The following is a 23551-nucleotide window of genomic DNA, read 5'->3' as shown; positions in this document are numbered from 1 at the left end:
GATGCCTACATGATTATATGAAACATTCAACCAAGTCCTATAAATATTTATACTGGATGATATTTTTATTAATAAAAATTTTTCACCATAGTCGTGTAGGCTATAAAAATTATTTTTGAAAATTACAAAAATTAGTATTCTTGAAAACAGAAATACAGTATATATAGCAAATATATTTATAGAAAAATATTTTTGCACAGTTATCGAACAGGGTGTTCATTTTGTGATTAAGTATAGATTATATATCACTGTTAGGTGGCTTTGATTTTCATATAATTAAAGAGTTAACCAGCTAGATCAAAGGGTTTGGAAATTGTTCCATGCAATGTGGCTAAATGTAGCAGGCATTTTGAGAGGTGAGGTGGGGAAGTAGACTACATGTGTATATATACACGTAATTTGCCCCACCTAACCCAAGCTACAGATATGGAACTTCACAAACTATGTGGGCATGTATGTATCCATGTACACTTTAGTAAATTTTCAAAGAGAGAATATCTCAGTAGTTTCCCTTTGATAAATAGCTAAAAGTACATTTGGGCAAAAGTAGCTGTGTATTTTGCTGCTAGGGAGCTTAGTTAAAATTAACAGCTTAGACTTTAAACAAAGTATAATTTTTTTTAACTAACTCATTAATGGTTCTGTGTGAGGAATATGGTCACTGGTGAAAGATGGCAATCACTTGATCTGGCTCACCTTAGGTTAGACTTGTCTAAGGGTATCATTTTAAAAATTAAATACATATGTGGATGGCTTTGGCAGTCTGCAACTCTTTACTTTTTAAAATATTCTTAGCAATAATAGTTTCGTGCCTATTGTCCCACTTCACATTCCTGGATCTAACTTAGTCCATGTTTCAGTTTTAGTCTATATCCTGCATGTCTTGTCTTGGTGCCTTTTTCATTTCAAGGAATGTTTTCTGGATAATCCATTGGCTCAATCCTTGATGCTCCATAATGTCCCAGCCTATCTCCCCTTTGTAAGCAGTTAGATGCCAGTGCTCAGTGCTAAGCAGTAGAACAATAAAGGCTAAGGGGGTCATTTATCAAAATGCGCTAAGGCATTTTCGCATGCATTAAGGGCTTATCACATGCAAACGCACCATATCGTTTGGTGCGATGCAAATCCGAAAAAGAGGAGGAGTGGGCTTACCAGTTTGTGAAGTCCTATTGCATGGACTTAATTATACCTTTTTCAGTAGCGTTAAGCTGTATGATAGCTTGTGTTATGGGGCAGTAAGGTGCATTTCATGATGTCTCCTGAAAGGCCTGTTTTAGTAGGTTTGAAGCACCAGCCTAGCTGAGAGCGAGAGAGAGAGAGAAAAAGAGAGAGAGAGAGAAAGAGAGAGAGTGTGAGTGAGAGAGAGAGAGAGAGAGAGAGAAACCATAATGCCTGCTCCCTAGATAGGTATTTATATCCCTATGGGAGGCCCACCTAGTAATTCAAGGTGAGGTTTAGGTATTAGTGTAGGGGGTTAGAGGCCACTTTGACATTCAACGTGAGACGTACGAACAGAATAGTGGTCTCTTGTGAAGATTTGATGACCTTCGGAGAGAGGAAACTCACCCAAAGATGAGATTGGTGAGATGTTCTCTCCACCTAGCTTGATAGACTCTCTGCCTGGGTAACAGCAAGCTAGGTGGAGAGAACATTGAAACAATCTCATCTTTGGGTGAGTTTCTTCTCTCCGAAGGTCATCAAATCTTCACAAGAGACCACTATTCTGTTCGTACGTCTCACGTTGAATGTCAAAGTGGCCCCTAACCCCGTACACTAATACCTAAACCTCACCTCGAGGTACTAGGTGAGCCTCCCATAGGGATATAAATACCTATCTAGGGAACACTAGGGAGAGGGCATTATGGCTAGGTGCTCTCTCTCTCTCTCTCCCTCTCCCTCTCCCTCTCCCCCTCCCCCCCCCCCCCCCCAGACCATCAAAAATGGTCCCCCAGTGGTTGTATGCAGGAAATACAACAGGTCTGGCACATATCACAAAGTATGAAAACATTATTGCCATTTGTGCTAACTTAGCTCTTCACACAGATATTAGCACAAATTGCAATAAACTGTCTATTAGCATAAACACACCCCTTTTGCTATCGCATGCGATACTTATCACATTTTGATAAATCCAGGCCTAAGTCAGGAAATAGCAGAGAGGTGGTCCAAGGAGCCACAGAGGGTTACTGCAAAACAATCCCATCAACATACTGATTACAGAGACTAAACACATATCCATTATAGCTCCAGAACCTGTTAGCCCTTTGTGAGAATCCATGGTTGTTTTCAAAACCAGTCAGGTTGTTCTCCATGATGCATCAAGAAGTGTGCAATATTTCATACAGCATTTATCAAAAAACAAGTTAGTTACTTGTAAGCTATTAACACTTGAATGTCATGGAATCGTGTCTTCATAATTTCTCCATGTTTCACTTTTTAGAATGTTCTTCAATTCTCTATGAAAAAAAAATGGTAGACAAATAAAATATATAAAATTACAAGCTCAAAAGGAACCTCTTATATCATATTTCTTGGTCCTGTTACTTACCAACTAGAAAGTGTCCCTGCCATGGATAAAAAGCTGCCTCTCATTTGTTGCTCTTCGGTGTGTATTTACTTTACCTATCCTTTTTATTGTTCTCTCTTCTTGCTAACATAACAGTTTTATTGCCACATTGATTCTGTAAAAGTATATATTGTTCCTGAGTGAAGTTATTAATCAGTTGTGTCTCCATGTGGTCAAAGCTCCAGGTTAACTGATGAGGTTTGCTCATCTAGACCTTGATTCAATTTAAACAATAATACAAACTATTTAAAAGGAGACAAAAATGCAGAAGTGCCTGTTAAGGAGAGTACGTCCTGTCTGTCTGTCTGTCTGTCCTTCCATCTGAACGCATCCTAGAGGCACTGAGTAGTGTGAGGCGTCCAAGTGTGGCTACGCAGGCTTCATCAAGTGGCCATGTACAGGCATGAAAGGCCACACGCAACTCTGGAAAAGGGGAAGGAGCAACTGGAGCCTATTCCACCACTGACACTTCTCCTCAGCTGTCTCAGCCCAAGAGGCATGTTTGAAAGTGCCAAGCTGGCAGGGAGTGGGTAGAGAGCAGGAGGAACAGTAGCAGTATATGCCATCAACGCTTCTTGTCATTTGTGCCAGTCCTAGAGGTGTGATAGCAAGTGGCAAGACGGCATACAGTGGGAGGGTCGATGGCAGTCGGAGCTGCCACTGCTCCTTCCTTTCTGTGCCAGTTCTGCAAGTATATCTTACTGTAGCAGGGTGGTGGGAGAGGAAGATTGGTGGGATGCACTGGAAACCTGCCTTTGTGCCATGCTTCTAGCAGGCATTTTCCAATTTGTTTTTATTTAAACAAACTACATGGTTTTACGCATGCTGAAATATGTTTTGTGACGTAAGCAGTAAATACGTACCACATATACTAAGTGGGGACAAGGAATTGAGTAGTTTGCGTATTGGTTTATAATTTGGATGAAGCTCTGGGCTATGAGTGTAAAGCTCACTTTTGCCTTTGACACTTTGTATGGCCTTCAGAAAGCACTTTTACTTTTTCTCCTTGTTGGTAATGGGATCAGTAGAAATCATTTGCATTAATTAATCTGACATTTTTGATTAACAAATTTTATACATATATGGTAAATATATAAATATATATATATATATATATATATATATATATATATATATATATATATATATATATATACACATACAGTATGCACATGTGTGTGTGTGTGTGTGTGTATGTGTGCAAGCTATATAACTTGGCAAATACCTAGAGAGGTTGAACAAAAAATATTCAGATCTGCCCCATCGAGTTTTATTCCTGTACACATTTTTTTCACGCTTCAAACTTTCACAGAATAGAGCTCTGCACCAAACTCAGACTCTAATATATCCAGCCTATAAAGCAAAAAATGCAAAACTATCATGCTAAATTTGTGCCAAATGAAAAAAAAGAGACTTGCTGTGTTGAAACAAGGAATGCATTCTGAAAATTAGCACACACAGTTACTAAGAAAACATTGATCCAGAAATGAAAAAAAAAAAAGTTGATCTACACAACAAAAATACCTTTTCCAATACATCAAAAATTCTCTCTTCATATCATTTTTTATTTAATTTTTCATATGGAATTATTTTATAAATTAAAAAGAAAGCTCCACCTTGTTTCATTTTATTTAATAAAATGATCCATCTATCACTGAGGCTACTAATCATGGTGATATGCTAAACACATCAGCACTCAGGTAGGATCTACTAAAAATCTGAATTTATTATTTGAAAATGAAGTTAGTTTAGGTAAGACATTACACACTGTAAGGTAAGATACACTTTTGCACTAATATTGTGTGAAAAATCATGCCATCCCATGGGAAAGCATACATTAAATGAAAATTTGTGAGATATTAAAAAGATTAGGTGCCTGACTTGTGGAGATAGGAGCCTAGATCTGCCAAGGAAACTCCCCCTTGCTCAGAACCAAAATATAGGGGCCTAAAAATGGGTAGGCAGTTAGATTAAAGTCAAGGGAAAGAAATTAAATACCTAGTGCTGATTTAAACAGTTAAACCTAAGCACAGGGATGGCCCTATTTCTGTGACCTGGAACCAATATCCTCTGCTTCCACCCTGGAGATGCAATCCCCTCCTTCCCATCGCCCAATATATTAATGATTCTTGTATGGCTATCCTTATCTAGACCCCAGTTACCCCTCCAAAACTTCAGTTTATGATTGCTAGAGGGATGCAGACTCTCTCCTGCTGGCACTGCTGACACTATGCTGAATGATATTCTCTAGCAATAAGTAGTATCTATATTTAGCTGCTTCAGTTGAAAATGTTCCTAAATCTAAATGGCCAACTTTGACCCTCATAGATGAGAAACTCAATCTTGACTGAAAATTGGTCTCTAAAGGGGTTCATATTCAGCCACTAGGTGGCTGGCAAAATTATCCGGCTGATTGCTGAAGCTATAGCTAGTCTACTGGCACAAGAGTTGTTGTGTAATTGCCACAATGGTGGGGGGTAGGAAGGAGATAAAAGTTGGGGAAGAAGTGGTAGCTTTCAAGGTGCTGATGTTACCAACAGTACTGCATGGAGAGCTTGGTCTTTTCTAGAGATGTGTATCGTACTGGCAATTGTTTCCGGTTTCGTTTTCGTAGTACTGCGGGAAATTTTGTTTCCCGTGGTTCTGACCAGTTTTTTTTCGGCTGTCTCGATCTGAAAAAAAAAAACCCCACCCCTATCCTTCAGATTTAATTATTTACAATCTCCCACCATCCTGACCCCCCAAAACTTGCCTAAAGTCCCTGGTGGTCCAGCGGGGGTCCCGGAAACGATATCCTGCTCTCGGGCCATCGGCTGCCAGTAAACAAAATGGTGCCAGGGGCCCTTTGCCCTTACCATGTGACAGGGGCTATCGGTGCCATTGGCCAGCCCCTGTCACATGGTAGGAGCAATGGATGGCCAGTGCCATCTTAAAAAGTGGCATGGGCCATCCATTGCTCCTACCATGTGACAGGGGCCGGCTAATGGCACCAATAGCCCCTGTCACATGGTAAGGGTAAAGGGCCATCGGTGCCATTTTGATTAGTGGCAGCCAACAGCCCGAGAGCAGGAGATTGCTCCTGAGATCCCCGCTGGACCACCAGGGACTTCAGGCAAGTTTTGGGGAGGTCGGGAGGGTGGAGTTTGTAAATAATTAGATCTGAAGGGTTGGGGTGGGTTTGGGAGGTTTTTTTTTCTGCATGTGCTTTCTCTCCCCCCCCCCCAAAAAAAAAACGATAAGAAAACCACACAAAATTTTGTGGGGTTTTCCTATCATTTTCGGGGATCCCGATACATGAAGAATTATGAAATATCATACGATATTTTAATTCATCATAAAAACGATCCACATCCCTAGTCTTTTCTCTGTTGCATCCCCACTGCTTCTATATCTCTGGAGCTCCCATTCTTGCATCCTAGTCACCAGTATTTCCTTCCAGTAAGTCAGATTGTCGGTCTGGAGGATGGTTCTGCCTTTCATCCATGGGTTACACAAGGTAGCCATTATTTAAGAATCCAGTTGAGTGAGGGATATGAGCTGATTTTGCAGTTGCAGCTGCAAGGAGTCCACGAGCACCAGCACGGCTAGTGCTAATCACTGTTTCTGCTGGAAACCCTGTAACTTCTTTAGGAAATTTACTATAGCAGAGCTTCCCAAACTTGTCCTGAGGACCACATAGCCAGTCAGATTTTCAGGATATTCACCATGAATATACATGAGGTAAATTTGCATATTATGGAGACTCGGTACATCACATTTATCTCATGCATATTCATGGTGCATATCCTGAAAACCCAACTGGCTGTGGGGTCCTCAGGACAAGTTTGAGAAGCTCTGGACTATATGGTTGACCTAGCCCAAAGTGGCCATTGTTGAACTCAGATCCTCTATGATATCCATGAAGGGCTTCAAGACATATCGCTTGTGTTATGTGTAACCAATCCTGACACACCATAGGGTGACTGAAGGTATAGCTGTGATCCAGCACCTGGTTGTGCAACACAACTCAACTGTCCTTGTTTGTGCATCCCATTAGAGCTTCTGTATGACCCTGCCTCATCCAGCTGCCAATAGGGTGCCATCAAAGAGAGGCAGGCATGTGTGGCATTCTGGCTACTCCAGATTTGGTGGTGAAATGGGTGCTGATACTCATCTTCTCCTTGGCCAACTGTTCATGCTCCCGAGCGTGGCCTTGAGTGTGCAGAGTAGAGATCATCTGCCTGCTAGCTATTATCCTGGAGAGAACATTTAATGTGTACCTTAGAAATGCAGAAGCTACTTAAATCCCATTTTCTCCACTACCTTCAGGGGCTGATCATCTAGGGCAATCATTTCCCTGATGGTTTTGTCACCACCTTCAATGCTGTCTTGCTCTTGTCCAAGGACAGTGATTCAGAACACCACCCCAACTTGCCATTGACATGGGGTGGAGGCTATTGACCTGCTACCTCAATGAGGGAAAGGCTAGAGAGTCAGCTTGGGAGGTGGACTTCTTTACTTTGGCTTTCTTGTTCCTGCTGCTTTCAGTGGGAGATGAAGTCCTTAGACTAGTATTGGTGTTCCCTGAAACTGACACTAACAGATTCTATTTTTGCAAATGATGGTGCTGAAGGGCTTTTGACAGTGAATGCATTCTGCAAAATGCTGATCCTCCATAATTTAAATGGCTCCACACCTCTGATGACTTGAAGGATCCCCTCTCTGGATCCTTGGTTGTTGCTGCTGGGACTGAGATTGAGAGCAGTCCAGAGGTAAAAGAATAAGGGCATCACTCACACTTTCAACTGCCTGCTGTTCCTGAGGAGTGATCTTGGCCCCTGCAGGATCACTTACTGCCTACAACTAACTACCAGATATCATGCTAGTAACTAGGTTCTCCAAACTCTCCTTAGTTACTAGACCTTCAGTATTCCCTTTCTTTAATTCTCTGAATCCACCATATGATTTTTCTGAATCAGTAGGTTCTGCAAAGATCTGCAGAAGACACTGGTCAGAACAGAATAGGAAGTGCTGTGCTGGGTTTGATTGATGCCTTCCTACTCCTAGCAGATCCCTACTGCTTCATGTACATCCTAGTGTGGGCACACACAGGGAGCATACCAGTCAATCACTTTTATCACAAATAAGCACTGTGAATGAGCTGATGATGCTTGCTAAGTAACTATGTACATGAAGAAAATGTCAAACTTAGTACAATAGTGGCCCACATAAGAATTAGGAGAGTGTCACATTGAGCTTTTTACATACAGAAAATATGAGGCTGCCTTTAAGACACTGCAGTGGAGGAATACTCCACACACTGCAAGAAAACAGACAATCAATCTGTTTTTTCGTACATCCACTGGTACAGAGTTGGCTCTAGTGGTAGACTTACCATGATGATACACTCTGTAATCCTCTTATAGAGATTACAGACTTTCTTTTGCTATTGGGCAGTACTCCAAACCACAGCCTGGCACAGTGTCAGTGAGTGACTTTAACAGTACACTTTGCTTTCTCCTGTAAATTAAATCTTTTTTCTAATCTTTCTTTCACTCTACTTTCTGAAGTAAGGAGCTTTAGAATTTCTGCCTTCTCTCTCTGAGATCAAATAAAGTAATGACTGAACAAAATGATGGTTGCTCAATGTGCTCTTTGTTTCACTTTCACCTAAAAAAAGATGAAATCATGATATGCAGCTGCCAGCTGAGATAGGCTGAGTGAAAAAAATGCTGTAAAATGATTAGTCCTGATCCTTCCTTGTCCCATCCCCAACTGGCTCACTCTGTTTAGTTTCAAGTTCAAAAAAATGCATTGGTTTGCTTCTTCCATAGATTTTAAATGAGTGCACTAAAAAGGTTTTGAATTTTTCAGGGGATTTCATCCATTCAGTTCGGTTGACCTGAATCAAACATCAACCCATTTGTTGTAATTTTTCACAATGCACATCCCTAGTGAACATATTGAGCTCTATATTCAGTGGACAAACTGGTTAAAATGATCATGGCTTTGACACTTGACGGTTTTAAAATACCCTGACTTACGCCTAGGTACTTGTCCTCTTCAAATTAGGCATATATGTGTTGCACTCAGGCTATTTTATAACATAACAGTAAACTGGATAACTTTTTATGTGAGCAAAATGTTCTCTGGCTATAAGGTAATTTTCAAAGGAAAATGTAACATACTATGTAGAAATTTTCAGAAGCCCATTTACTCACATTAAAAGGTAAATTTTAAAAGCCTGGTGAACGACAAAATTGCGAGATGAGCTCACAAATTGGGTTCGCACGCGCCCACCAAATTTTAAAAGCCATCCAGATATGTGCATATCTCCTGCTGTGTGCACATTTCTCTTGATTTGAAAAAGGGGCATGGTCTAGATGGGGCATGGGCATTTCAGGATGTGGCCAAGAGATATGCATGCAAATACGTACACACCTAGAGCACATTCTCAGGGCCAGGGTCACGTAAGTTCACTTCTGCTATGAAGGAGGTGTAAGTTGTAAATACAAAAATACCCCTACTATTTTGGAGGTGTTTAAAGGGTTTGGGGGTAACTCAGGGAGTGTAGGCTATTAAACCAGGGAGTTTGAAGGATCTAGCTCAACACTAGTTGAACTGGTGGACAAAATGGTTAAAATGATCATGGCTTTGACGCTTGATGGTTTTAAAATACCCTGACTTATGTCTAGGTACTTGTCCACTTAAAATTAGGCATATATGTGTTGCACTCAGGCTGTTTTATAACATGCATGCATATGTGAGCACAAGTAATAAAATCACTGCATCCCTGGGCCCACGCCAACGTACACGCACCCATGCATCGCTTTGAAAATTTCACTTCCTGTGTACTTAAAATGGGTAAAACCCATTGACAATTCAATAGCATTTATTGTAGAATTTTCAAAGGTTTTTGAAAATTGATACAATATAGGATGTTCAATTATTAATAGGTTTTATCCATGTTAAGTGTACTTATCATGACAAATGGGCTTTTGAAAATTTCTGTGATAGTATGTTATATTTCCCTTTGAAATTACTGTAAAGCTTGGCAAGGGTGTTTGCCCTTGGTGCTGTGGCATAGTTGATGCAGCCTCGTAGGTGAACCTATGAGGCCGATACCAGCAGCTGGCAAATGTGCCCTGTAGCGGGACAGACTGGAGCTTTGCCTATACCAGCTGCCTTCCCCGCAGATTCAGCCCTTGGGTTCTGGTGACCGGCAGGTTTTAGGCGTGTCCCTATGGTGGTGGCTAGAGAGATAGTCCAAAGGTACTCAGGGTCAAGGCTGGCAGCAAAGAGACAGGAATGGAGGCAAGCCAAGGACAAGGCAGATGGCAGACAAGAGTGGTGAAATCCAGGCAAGAGGTCAGGTCCCAAAGGCAGACAAAACGTGGTCAGGTTCAGCCAAGAAATCAGAATCCGGAAGTCAAGCCAAAGGTGGACAGAGACACTCTGACTTCAGAATGAAGGCTGGATGAGATAAGGCAAGGCAGAAGCACACAAGACAAGGCAGGCGAAGATGATTCTGAAGACACAGGAACCAGGAACGCTGGCAACATGCACTGCAAAGCAGGAGACCCATTGCTGAGGCATGGAGGCAGTGTTCTGGGAGGCCTTAAATACTGTGGGTCTGTGATGTCATCAAAGGGTGCAGCAGGGGTTTTTCCTACCACAGTGTCTTTAAGTACAATTGTGCAGTGTGCGCATGTGTCTATGGGTCCTAGGAGAAGTGCAAGCTGATGGCGACAACCTAGTGGTGTCCAAGCCACAACAGAGGTCAGAGTCATCGTGGTCATGGCAACATCGAGGGTGTGTACAGTGGCTCGCAGTGCTGAACTGCAAGCCACAAATCTTAAAAATTTGTCTGTAAGTGAGGGGCAGGATGGGTCGTTCTGGGATGGGGGCACTTGTCCAGCTAATGTAGGGCCTGATTCATCAAGATATTTTCCCATAGACACAGAATGGGAGAAAATCCTTAAAGGTGAATTTTAAAAACCTGATACATGCCAATACTGGGAGATATACACACAAGTCAGGCTGACAAGTCATGCGGATTTTAAATGCTGTCCATGTACGTAGTATCTCCCGCTACACACACAATTAAAATTTCCAAAAAAGGGGCGGGGGAATGGGCGTTCCTGGATTTCACATTGAAATTTGCACTTAACTAAACACACAGGCATGCACCAGGGTGCCCTGCTGTGTAATTTTACTTCTTCAATGGATGGTATGCAAGTCGTAAAACCAAAAAAAATAAACACATCCAGCAGGATTTTAAGGGTCTGGACTAACAAGGGAGAAGGGAGGCTTTTAAACTAGGGGGGTTTGGACGTTCTGTTCCTTACCTGGGCAAACTGGGAATGAACTGGTAAAACTGGTAATGGCATCGGTGTGTCTGTTTTTAAAATCCCCCCACTTACACAGTAGAAATGGCATTTGGCGTATAGGCACATGTCCACTTTAAATTGTGCACACAGGTATGCGCGTTCAGGCTATTTTATAACATACGCGCATATATGTGCGTATGATATAAAATGGCCATGCCCCTGGACACGGGCTGATGAAAACATGCACATGTGTGCCCACGCACCTGTCTCAGTGAATCAGGCAGTTAGCTGGATAAATGCTGATATTCAGAGTTATCCGTCTTAGGGCCCTATTTACTAAGCATTTTTCCCAATGACACAAAATGAGAGAAAACCTTTAGTAAATGTTATAATTTGATAGTGTTGTGGGCCCTTGGTCGTGGCAAGAGATGGTTCCTCCCACAGGGCGGAGCCTTGCGGGGACTTGCTGCAATAGGCTGGCTCTAAAGCACACACACACACACACACACACACACACACACACACACAGTCAAGAGAGTCTTTATTATACAGCCGATGATGGTCAGAGAACTCCTGCAGAGAAGAGGTTGGTCCCAGAGAGGTAGTCTCGTCAGTACTCTGCAGCATGATAGTTGCGGAGATGTACTCTCACCAATCAATGATAGTTGTAGATCCTGTAGTGGTCCGCAGAGCAGGGTACGCCATGAATCCACACTGTAGATGATAGGCCAGAGAGGTAGATCCAGTAGTGGTCCGCAGAGTGGGGTACGCCATGAATCCAAACAGAAGATGGTAAGCCAGAGAGGTAGATCCGGTAGTGGTCGCAGAGCGGGGTAAGCCGTGAATCTACACTGTAGAAGGTGAGAGAGAGAGACAAACTGCAAAGCTGAGGTACTCACTCTGTAGTAGCAAGCTGAAGAAGAGAGGGACCTCCTAGGAGCAGAGGCCTGGGATGAGACAAGGCCCCCAAGGAGTGGGTAACCTTAGGCGTCCTGAGCTGGAAGCAAGCTGACCCCGAAGGGTAAAACCAGAACGTGACAAGGCCCCCAAGGAGTGGGTACCTGGGTCATCCGAGGCAGGAGTACAGAGCGAAAGCGTCTGTAGCATGAGCGAAATCAGCAGGAAGGGAATCCTTGCTAACTTGTAGCTGGGTTAGTGAATGGAGTTTAAATACCAGTAGGCAGTGATGTCATGCGGAGGGGACGCCCCCGAGGTTCCCGCCATGACGCACGTAAAAGGAGGACCAGCGTGTGCGCACATGCCCTAGGTGGTGCCAGAAGGAAAATGGCAAACGCAATGGCCCATGCCGGTTCAGGGACGCTGGGGAGGTCGGTGTGTAGAATCGGAGGCAGCCATCTTGCCCATTGGAGTGGAGAAAGCTAGAAAAGAGGTGAAATAGAGAGGGCGCAGCCATCTGTGACCGACGGGCGCAACAATACCCCCCCTTCTTAGAGCCCCTCCCAGGGGGTTTCGGTTTCCTAGGATGTGCTTCATGAAAATGTCAAATCAAGTCTTTGTCAAGAATGTTGACAGCAGGCTCCCAGGAATTCTCCTCTGGTCCATATCCTTCCCACAAAATTAAGTACTCCCAATGTTTATCTCTCTTCTGTACGTCCAGGACATCGTTAACTTTATAGACAATATCTTCCTCAGCCTCTAAAGATACTGGATCAGGAGTCTTGGTCGAGAATTCGGAAAGGATAAGTGGTTTCAAGAGTGCCACATGGAAGGCATTGTGTACCTTCATAGAGGGAGGTAATTTTAAACTGTAAGTTAAAGCTCCCAAGCGTCGGAGAATAGGGAAAGGTCCGACGTACCGTGATGCAAAGCGCACGGAAGGTAGTGTTAGATGAAGGAACTTTGTGCTGAGCCATATTTTGTCACCTGGCTGGAACTGGGGCACCGCTCGATGATGTGCGTCATAGGTTTTCTTGGCCCTCTGCCCTGCTTTAAGTAGTAGGTCCTTGGTTTGTCTCCAAAGTTGTTGTAGCTCTACCGCAGTAGCTTGAGCAGCTGGAGATGCTACGGACAGAAGCAAAGGTAGTGGAGGTAACGGCTGATGACCATAGATGATTTGAATGGAGTTGATCCAGTGGCGGAGGCAGGATGGGAGTTAAACGCGAACTCAGCCCAGGGAAGTAAATCTGCCCAGTCGTTTTGCCTTGAGTTCACATAAGAACGTATGAATTGTTTGAGCATCCGATTCATTCTTTCGGTCTGTCCGTTGGATTGTGGGTGATAGGCCGAAGTTAGATCCAACGAGATGTCGAATTTTTGGCACAGTGCTCTCCAGAATTTTGCATTGAACTGGACACCTCTATCCGACAGGATATTTTTCGGCCGTATAGATAGAAGATGTGTTTTACGAACAATTAGGCCAGTTCAGCAGCCAAAGGTAAACCTGGTATGCCATGAAGTGTACCATTTTCGAGAAGCTATCGACAGTCTCCCAAATTGTGTTGTTTCCACTGGAAGGTGGTGTCCACCAAAACATCGGTCGCGATGTGAGTCCATGGTTCCTTGGATACTGGCAAAGGTTGAAGGAGGCCACAGGATTGTCCAGTCAGAGGTGTTTGTTTCACACAAGTAGCACATGAGGCTACGTAAGCTTGTACATCTGCCTTCATCATGGGCCACCAATAGAAGGGTGACCAGCCAGTCGAGAGTGTGCCCACCTTAATAGCTTTTTCCTCATACCTCGAGCCACCACCATCTTACCGGCGGGTACCGCATGAGTGGCGGCCAACAACTCTTTCTCAGGGCTGATAATGTAGCAAGGTTCATCGGGCACGTCTTCTGGTAGAAATAAGCAGGAGAGGGCATCCACTCAGACATTCTTCTTCGCAGGATGATATTTGAGCAGAAAGTTGAATCGGTTGAAAAATAATGACCAATGGTGTTGGGCCCTTCCAACCATGGACGCCATGCCTCAAAGGCTAGCTTAATAGCTAATAGCTCTTTATCTCCTATTCCATAATTTCTCTCAGCTGGAGTGAAATGCCAAGAGAAAAATGAGTATGGATGAAGAGCGTTGGTATCACTGTGCTGGCTTAACACAGCTCCCACGCCGACATCAGAGGTGTCGACTTCGCCGATGAATGATGGATGAAGGTCAGGGTGGCGAACACAAGGTTTCTTTAAGAAGACTGCTTTGAGTGTCTGGAAGGCTGCCACAACCTAAGGAGACCACTGAGAAGGGTTTGCCCCCTTTCTAGTCATGGCAGTGCGTGGAGCAGTTAAGGTGGAGTAATTTTTAATGAACATACGATAGTAATTTGTAAAGCTGAGAAAACAGCATAGTGCTTTTAATCCAGTGGGTTGGGGCCAGTCTTGGATGCTCTTGGTCTTTTGAGGGTCCACCTGGAACCCTTCTTTAAAAACAATGTAGCCAAGGAAAGGCACGGATCCTTGGTGAAAAGCAAGCTTTGCGTAAAGGTGGTTGTCATGTAGTCTTCTAAGTCCTTTACCACATCAGCCTGATGTGTCTGAAGGTCTTGAGAGAAGATTAAGATGTCATCTAAATATACCACCATGCACTGGTACAGCAGATCTCACAGAATTTCATTCATCATATTTTGAAACACTGCTGGTGCTTTGCACAGGCCGAAAGGCATTCTATTTATTTATTTATTTAAGACTTTTTTATACCGAAGATCATGTACAAGTACATATCGCTTCGGTTTACAGCGAACTAACAGTTGGAAATTACAGCGAATAATATGAACATAATTTAACACAAATTGAACTAGGATAGAATTAGAATAGAACATTTATAACGAGGGGATTATGGTGAATAGCGAATAGGAAAACTTGAGAATCGAAACAAGGAATATATGATAAGGAGTAGGGGGAATGACTCCAAAGTGTCCGCACGGGTATTAAAGGCGGTTTTCTACTCTTCCCTGTAATGGATTCTGACCAGGTTGTAGGCCCCCTTTAGATCCAGCTTGGTAAATATCTTTGTCCCCTGGAGTCTGTCGAATAGCTCTGAAATCAGTGGCAGGGGGTAGCGGTCCTTGATGGTAATTTTGTTGAGCCCTCTGTAATCGATACAAGGGCGAAGGGATCCATCCTTCTTGCCAACAAAAAAAACCCCTGCACCAGCAGGCGATTTAGAACGTCTGATAAACCCTTTCTGCAGGTTCTCTTGGATATAGGCTGACATGGTCTCAGTCTCTGACAATGAGAGGGGGTACACCCTTTCCTTGGAAGGCTCCGAGTTAGGCTTCAGATTAATTGCACAGTTGAAAGTTCTATGTGGTGATAAAACGTCTGCTGCTTGCTTGGAGAAGACGTCCTGAAAGGACGCGTATTCAGGTGGAAGGCCAGGTAGAGATGGAGTAGTAGACATACATGGTAAAGGTGTAACTCTCTTTAGACACCGGTCATGGCAGCTAGAGCCCCACTGTGAAAGTTCCATCGTAGCCCAGTTGAACTGGGGGGGGGGGGTGTTCTTGTAATCAGGGTAGACCAAGTACAATAGGGTGAATGGCCTTGTTGTATAAACTTATGGGCTGCGTAACAAGAGAGACATCTCCAGGTAGAGGCTCACCATGTATTGATGATAGCAGCAATGGAGTAGCCGTGGGTGTAGTGGGAAGCCGTAGGTGCTCTACTAGTCTCTTCAGAATAAAATTGCCGCCAGCACCCGAATCCACAAATGCAAGTGTCTGGAACTCGAGACCTCCTGAGATGAGAGAGACGGGGAGAGATAGTGGAGGAGAGGGTGCAGTTAGACCTAGGAAGAGTCCTCCAGCAGATCCTAGGTCTGCATGTTTCCCAGACAGATGGAACAAGTTTGAACAGCATGGCCCGATTGCCCAAAGTACATAAAGAGGCCCATACATTTACGATAGTGCCTCTCCTTGGCAGTTAAATGGCTGCGGTCTAGCTGCATCAGTTCATCCTCTTCATACAGAAGGTTGGGTAGAAGCCATGGGAATGGTTCGAGGGCAGATACCTCCCAAGGTATGTTTCTTGGGACTCTTCGATTCCTGGTTCCGATCACGTATTCGGCGGTCCACTCTTCTAGCTAAATCAATGAGAGCCTCCAGGCTGTCTGGCAAATTGTGAGCTGCGAGTTCATCCTTATACGGGAGTTGAGACCCTCCAAGAATATGGCACGTAGGCATCCCAGGTCCCAGTGGAGTTCTGAGGATAATGTTTTAAATTCAATAGCATAGTCCAGTAGGTGTTTACTCCCCTGTTGAAGGTGTAGAAGCATAGACCCTACTAAGGTCTGGCGTACTGGGTCATCAAACACTGACTTGAAAAGGGTCAGGAACCCAGGTAGGTTGCTCAGGACTGGGTCGTTGCGTTCCCAGAGGGGTGAAGCCCAGGCCAGGGCTCTTCCTTCTAGTAATGATAGAATATACATTGTTTTGGTAACAGTGGTAGGAAAGTACTTAGGTTGTAACGAAAAGTGCATGCAGCACTGGTTGAGGAAGCCCCTACACATCCGGGAATCACCAGAGAAGCGTGTAGGGTCAGGTAAAGGCACAGTGGTTCGGTCCGTATCCACTTGAGAAGAAGCATTCTTCTCTGTATCAGAAGGAATGTTCAGTCTGGCATTCAACTGGTTGAAGGTGATGGTTAATGACTCCAGAGACTTCTATTGTTCACAGATCCATTGGGCCAGGCCAGGAATGGCCTGTAAGACTGAGAGCTGAGCCGGGTCCTTGGAGTTAGCAATCTGTTATAATTTGATACTGTTGTGGGCCCTTGGTCGCGGAAAGAGATGATTCCTCCCACAGGGCGGAGCCTTGAGGGGACTTGCTGCGATAGGCTGGCTCATAGCACACACACACAGAGTCAAGAGAGTCTTTATTATACAGCAGATGATGGAAATAACCCGAGGAGTGGTCAGAGAACTCCTGCAGAGAAGAGGGTGGTCCCAGAGAGGTAGTCTCGTCAGTACTCTGCAGCGTGATAGTCACGGAGATGCACTCTTACCAATCGATGATAGTTGTAGATCCGGTAGTGGTCCGCAGAGCGGGGTACGCCGTGAATTCACACTGTAGAAGGTGAGAGAGAGAGACAAGCTGGAAAGCTGAGGTACTCACCCTGTAGTAGTAGGTTGAAGAGAGGGACCTCCAAGGAATGGAGGCCCGGGATGAGGCAAGACCCCCGAGGAGCAGGTACACTTAGGCATCCTGAGCTGGAAGCAAGCTGACATAAGAACATAAGAAAATGCCATACTGGGTCAGACCAAGGGTCCATCAAGCCCAGCATCCTGTTTCCAACAGTGGCCAATCCAGGCCATAAGAACCTGGCAAGTACCCAAAAACTAAGTCTATTCCATGTTACCATTGCTAATGGCAGTGGCTATTCACTAAGTGAACTTACTAGCAGGTAATGGACTTCTCTTCCAAGAACTTATCCAATCCTTTTTTAAACACCGCTATACTAACTGCTCTAACCACATCCTCTGGCAACAAATTCCAGAGTTTAATTGTGCATTGAGTAAATAAGAACTTTCTCCGATTAGTTTTAAATGTGCCCCATGCTAACTTCATGGAGTGCCCCCTAGTCTTTCTACTATCCGAAAGAGTAAATAACCGATTCACATCTACCCGTTCTAGACCTCTCATAATTTTAAACATTTCAAGTCTAGAGGGCGTGAATAAAGAGGAGGCAGCAAAACACTGCACGGAGCAGCAGTAGCCACAGAGGCATTCAAACACTGAACGGAGCGGCAGTAGCCACAGAAGCATTCACGGAGCAGGATGCCAGTGGCCAGTAGTTGGTGTTCCACCTTCACGGAGCGGAAGGATGGAGGGCTGCTATCTCCAAAAAAACCCCCAAAAAACAAAAAAAACAAACAAAAAAATAAAAACAGGGGTGGGTAAGAGTATGGGGTAAGGGTGTGGCCTGCTGGTTACAGCGGTTGCTACCCCTAATTGAGCTGGACGTTCACTTGGATGCAGATATGGCGCTGCTCTCTAAATTGGTGGTGGGGTGGAGGGGAATTAGGGCTGGAGGGTACTGGAAGCCAATAGTAACAGGTGGGAGACAATAAAAGGGGAAAAAATGGATAAAGTGCGTAGCTTGCTGGGCAGACTAGATGGGCCATTTGGTCTTCTTCTGCCGTCATTTCTATGTTTCTATCATATCCCCCATCAGCTGTCTCTTCTCCAAGCTGAAAATTCCTAACCTCTTTAGTCTTTCCTCATAGGGAAGTTGTTCCATTCCCCTTATCATTTTGGTAGCCCTTCTCTGTACCTTCTCCATCGCAATGATATCTTTTTTGATATGCGGCGACCAGAATTGAACACAATATTCAAGGTGCGGTCTCACCATGGAGCAATACAGAGGCATTATGACATTTTCTGTTTTATTCACCATTCCCTTTCTAATAATTCCCAACATTCTGTTTGCTTTTTTGACTGCCGCAGCACACTGAACCGACAATTTCAATGTGTTATCCACTATGACGCCTAGATCTCTTTCTTGGGTTGTAGCACCTAATATGGAACCCAACATTGTATAATTATAGCATGGGTTATTTTTCCCTATATGCATTACCTTGCACTTATCCACATTAAATTTCATCTGCCATTTGGATGCCCAATTTTCCAGTCTCACAAGGTCTTCCTACAATTTATCACAATCTGCTTGTGATTTAACTACTCTGAACAATTTTGTGTCATCTGCAAATTTGATTATCTCACTCGTCGTATTTCTTTCCAGATCATTTATAAATATATTGAAAAGCAAGGGTCCCAATACAGATCCCTGAGGCACTCCACTGTCCACTCCTTTCCACTGAGAAAATTGTCCCTTTGGACTGAGTATATTCAGTGGGCAGCTGTAAAAGCTGGATATCTCGCCCAAGTTAGCCACATAAGTTTATCTAGCTAACTTGTGCTGCCAGAGAGCAACTGATCATTGGCCCCATTGTTTCTGAAGAAAGCTGTCTTCTTTGTAGTTTGTGGTCACTTTATTTGGGCTACTATAAAAATAATCCAAAGGTACAGTGATGCATGAGCTTTTTATACCATAGGTGTCTTTAGATGTTTAGTTCCTTTAGCATACACAATTAATACATGGTTGGCTGGCTAGTGACTAGGATTTAAAATTTGTGAATTTGACTGTTTCTTCAGATTATTGGTTTCCCTGACTGGTCACCTGGCACTCTCTAGTGGTATCCCATCAAAGTACTAGCCAGCTTAGTAAGATACTGAATGCTGATCAATTGCTCCCCTGTGTAGATGTGAATTGAACATATATTGGTCTATTAAAAGATACCACAACCTACAATGAACTCATAAAATGGGGAGAAGACTTTTTTGATAGGGGAAGCAAAGTATTTTTGTGTACATTAAAGTAATACTCTTAATGGAAAGATTCTAATGTAAATATATGAAACAAAAGGTTTCTGGTTTTTACATTTCCACAGGCTGTATATTTTACTTATTGTTTCTTATTAAAGTGGCTCTACTGTGTTCAGAAATCCAGCAGTAGCATGCAAGATTTGGATAGTTCTTTCAACAGTGGATAACACAAAAAAATTGAAAGGCATTTTCCTGTAATATTAGCAGCTGAAAATCATTATGGGGCCTATATAATAACTAGCATAAGCTGGTAACACACAGTACATCAGGCTTTATCATACAGTGTACAAAATAAATACAGAATGTGGCAGCATTACTATGGCTACATTATAGACCTGCGGCCATGATAACGCTGCTGCATTCAGCAGCACAGGCTTCCCCATGCTGTGGCCCAATGTAAAAGGACAAAATAGCTCAGGAACCCACTGCCACCAGGTTCAAAAAACAGGCCTGCAATGCCTTCCTGATATCCCCTTAAAGATCCCCACTACCCAAAAACATGATCAGTCTTGCACAATCCACCCCTTCAAGCAGAGAAGGATATCTACATCTTACTGATCCCCACCTTCAGCTTTGGGTAGATAAGAGCTTCTGTGACCCAAAGATTCCCATTCCCCTGGCAGATAGGTGGCTCCTAGCCTACCTGACCCCACCCCATTTCAAATCAAACTCAAAGTCTTCAAAATCTTTGCCAGCAGGAGGAAGCAAATTTCCCTCCTGCCAGCCATGGTTCCAAAAGCAAAATGGCGTGTTTCAAAGGGTCAACCTGCTCCTTCCTGCTGCCAAAGATTTTAACGACTTTGGGTATGAGCTTGGTCTAAGAGGGCCTTATCTGCCTGTTGGGGGAGTTGTAATTGGGGTGTCGGATGCACTCAAAGATGTTATCTGCCCTGAAGTCAGGGTGAAGGATGGGTGGGTCCAGAGATATGACTGAGTCTTTAGGGGGTGGGTCAGCATGGAGTAGGGTTTCTGGATAACCATAGATGAAATTGCCTGGGTCTGGAAAGGTGTGGCGGAGGTTTTTTGGACCCAGAGTTAATGCAACTCAGTATGGCTCAGATAATTGTTATCTTATGAGGTGTTCATTATGTTTTGTGGCATTAATAGGCTGTGTTTTAATAGTGCATCCAGCATTAATATCTAATGAGGTAATAAAAATACATTTTTTTTAAAATCAGGCTATTTGCATCCACATTAATGTTACCATCCAATGCTCTGTGCAACTATTGCCCAAGTTTTCAATCTAGCTCGTGCGGATCTCAGAATGATTTTTGTTGAATATTTTGCTTGCCTTATTATTTGGGGGGATTGATTTCGTTTCCTGAAGTTGCAGGAAATTAAGTCCTGCGTAGAAGATACACTATTTTAAAATTATGCAAACAGACTTCTGGATCTATGCACTTTACCCTAGGTTTTTCCAAGATACTGTCCTGAGTTTTCCATCAGTGAGGCACAACATCACTGAGAAAAGAAATGTTAGTCTTTTCTTGACCTGCAAGAAAAATATTTTTGTCAGTATAAGTTATTTATATTTGTAATTACACATAATACAAATTAAACTGGCATATTACTCAAATTAATATATTTTATTTTTCAAGCCCTTTTCCCAAATTCCCAGTGTTTATTAGGATGGAACATTAACGTTCAAAATGAAAGCAAGACCCAAGTGTACTAATATTCTAATCTTTATTTACATTTTGTAGAATTGAGAAATACGTTATTGTCTCTGTTTTATGTTTTCCCTATTTATTGTACATGTTTTGTCTGGATGTCTTCCTATGGCATCATGCTTTTCTCCATTTTATCCTGTGGAATCATGTTGACAAGTATTTAGTGTCAACTTTATTTTTGAAATAAACTTTCAACTATGGCAGCTATGGAAGGTGTTGAAGACATTCCAGGGCTATTTGTGGCCTGGAATTAACCAGATGTGCTTAGGCTTGGCAACGGTTTCAACTTCCAAAGACTGGTTAGAAACTGCTTCAAATGCCAAAGGAAATATTGTACTGTATGATACACTTGAATACTCTAATGTTAATGACTGTCAGCTTTTCAGCAGTGTTGTTGTAATTATCTTTAAGTTGTTTAGTTCTTGGGTGGGGGATCAGGGGTGAGGACGGGTTGACCCACCAGTTTCCTCCTGATTTTATTGGCTTCCAGCTCAACCAGAATTGGTCACTAGGCTATGGTACCATGAGCTTCCATTCACAACTATCTGGGTTTTCCCACATATAATAATCCCTCTATGTAGTTCAGCTATTATAATGACAGTCCGTAGCCAGGGTCCACAGATCATGACTCCTTTTGGAACCTGCTCCATATGCACCTTGAATATGGCTATTAGGGGTTGCCATTGTGTGATGACTATAATGACCCTCCAAGGTCTTCCTAAGAACAGAATCCAAGATTAAGCTCAGGTCTCCTGCATGGCAGTTCACAGCACTGCCACTGAGCCAGCAAGCCGAGCTCTTTAAATTGTAAAGCTTTATAGGAATTGCAAGCAGCACACAACTTAAGTTTTATTTTTAATCAACTTTTACTATGTATTGTATGCTATAGCAAGATGTCCATTTTCAGGGGGTAATTTTCAAAGGCATTTCCGTGCATAAAGCCCAGTTTTATGCACATATGTGGCTGTTTAAACATAGCCTCAGTGGGTATGTTTATAAAAGTATGTGTGGAACAAGAGTTTATGTGCACTTTTACACACATATTAAACAGGTATTCTAGGGATGGCAAAGTTGGGGCAGGATCAGAATTTATACATATACTTTGGATTTTCAAAATATATTAAAGCAGATGAACCATTGTATGCCTCAGAGGTTCTGAACACATTTGTGAATTTTCAAAGCAGATTTTTTAGCATAAATTTGCTTTGAAAATTCTGGATAAAGTCTGTGGATGAGAAGTACCCACTACCCACAGCCTTCAGCCTATGCTGAAGGCTGTGGGTAGTGGGTCCTTCTACCCACTACCCACAGCCAAAGTCTAGGGAGGTAATTTTGAAAGGAGTTACTTGTGTAAACGTAACATACTATTGAATAGGGATGTGAATCGTTTTAGGACGATTAAAATTATCGTCCGATAATTTTAATATCGTCTTAAACCGTTATGGAACACAATACAATAGAGATTCTAACGATTTATCGTTATAAATCGTTAGAATCGTGAGCCGGCACACTAAAACCCCCTAAAACCCACCCCCGACCCTTTAAATTAAATCCCCCACCCTCCCGAACCCCCCCCAAATGAGTTAAATAACCTGCGGGTCCAGCGGCGGTCCGGAACGGCAGCGGTCCGGAACGGGCTCCTGCTCCTGAATCTTGTTGTCTTCAGCCGGCGCCATTTTCCAAAATGGCGCCGAAAAATGGCGGCGGCCATAGACGAACACGATTGGACGGCAGGAGGTCCTTCCGGACCCCCGCTGGACTTTTGGCAAGTCTCGTGGGGGTCAGGAAGCCCCCCACAAGCTGGCCAAAAGTTCCTGGAGGTCCAGCGGGGGTCAGGGAGCGATTTCCCGCCGCGAATCGTTTTCGTACGGAAAATGGCGCCGGCAGGAGATCGACTGCAGGAGGTCGTTCAGCGAGGCGCCGGCTGAAGACAACAAGATTCAGGAGCAGGAGCCCGTTCCGGACCGCTGCCGTTCCGGACCGCCGCTGGACCCGCAGGTTATTTAACTCATTTGGGGGGGGGTTCGGGAGGGGGGGGGATTTAATTTAAAGGGTCGGGGGTGGGTTTTAGGGGGTTTTAATGTGCCGGTTTTGCGATTTTTAGATTTTTAGATTTTTCACGATTTTTCACGATTTTTCACGATTTTTCACGATATTTTACCCCCCCAAACGGCAACAATACGATTCCCTCCCCCTCCCAGCCGAAATCGATCGTTAAGACGATCGAGGACACGATTCACATCCCTACTATTGAAGCAAATTTCAAAGCCCATTTATGCACTTAAAGGTGAATTTTAAAAGCTGGGTGCGTGCCAAAGTCAGGAGATGTGCACGCATGTAGGACATGCGCGTGTCCACCTGATTTTAAAAGCCATCTACGTGTGTGCACATCTCGCGCTATGCGAATATCTCACTTGGAATGAGAAAGGGGTGTGGTGTGGGCATTCTGGGGAGGGGCCAAGAGATGTGCGTGTAAGTAACTACACGACTGCCCAGGTTCAGTGCTGCATACATTTACTTAGGGTTTGAGGGTCTGAGGTAACTGAAGGGAGTTCAGGCTGAAGAACAAGGGGGCATTCGAGGACCTAGCTCTAGAATGGGCGAACTGGTGGCCAAACTGGTAAAACTGATCATGGCATGGACGCATGCCTGTTACGAAATTCCCCCACTTCT

The 23551-nt window shown here is 43.6% G+C and overlaps 1 protein-coding gene across 4 annotated transcripts in view; it reads left to right on the top strand.

The window, feature by feature from the left end:
* ZEB2 (zinc finger E-box binding homeobox 2) overlaps positions 1 to 23551 on the top strand; it is a 220513-nt gene that overhangs the window by 194234 nt on the left and 2728 nt on the right. Inside the window, exon 10 of one of the 4 annotated variants that reach the window (XR_003857336.1) lies at positions 2441 to 2605. The exons of the other annotated variants lie outside the window; for them this stretch is intronic. The gene's annotated coding sequence lies outside the window, so the exon portion shown is untranslated. The remainder of the gene's footprint in view (positions 1 to 2440; positions 2606 to 23551) is intronic. 4 annotated transcript variants of the gene reach the window in all.

Source organism: Rhinatrema bivittatum, chromosome 6 (assembly GCF_901001135.1).
Source record: "Rhinatrema bivittatum chromosome 6, aRhiBiv1.1, whole genome shotgun sequence".
NCBI classification, from domain to species: Eukaryota; Metazoa; Chordata; class Amphibia; order Gymnophiona; family Rhinatrematidae; genus Rhinatrema; species Rhinatrema bivittatum.
Note: the sequence above shows the minus strand (reverse complement) of the source record. Positions and strands in the feature narration are given on the sequence as shown.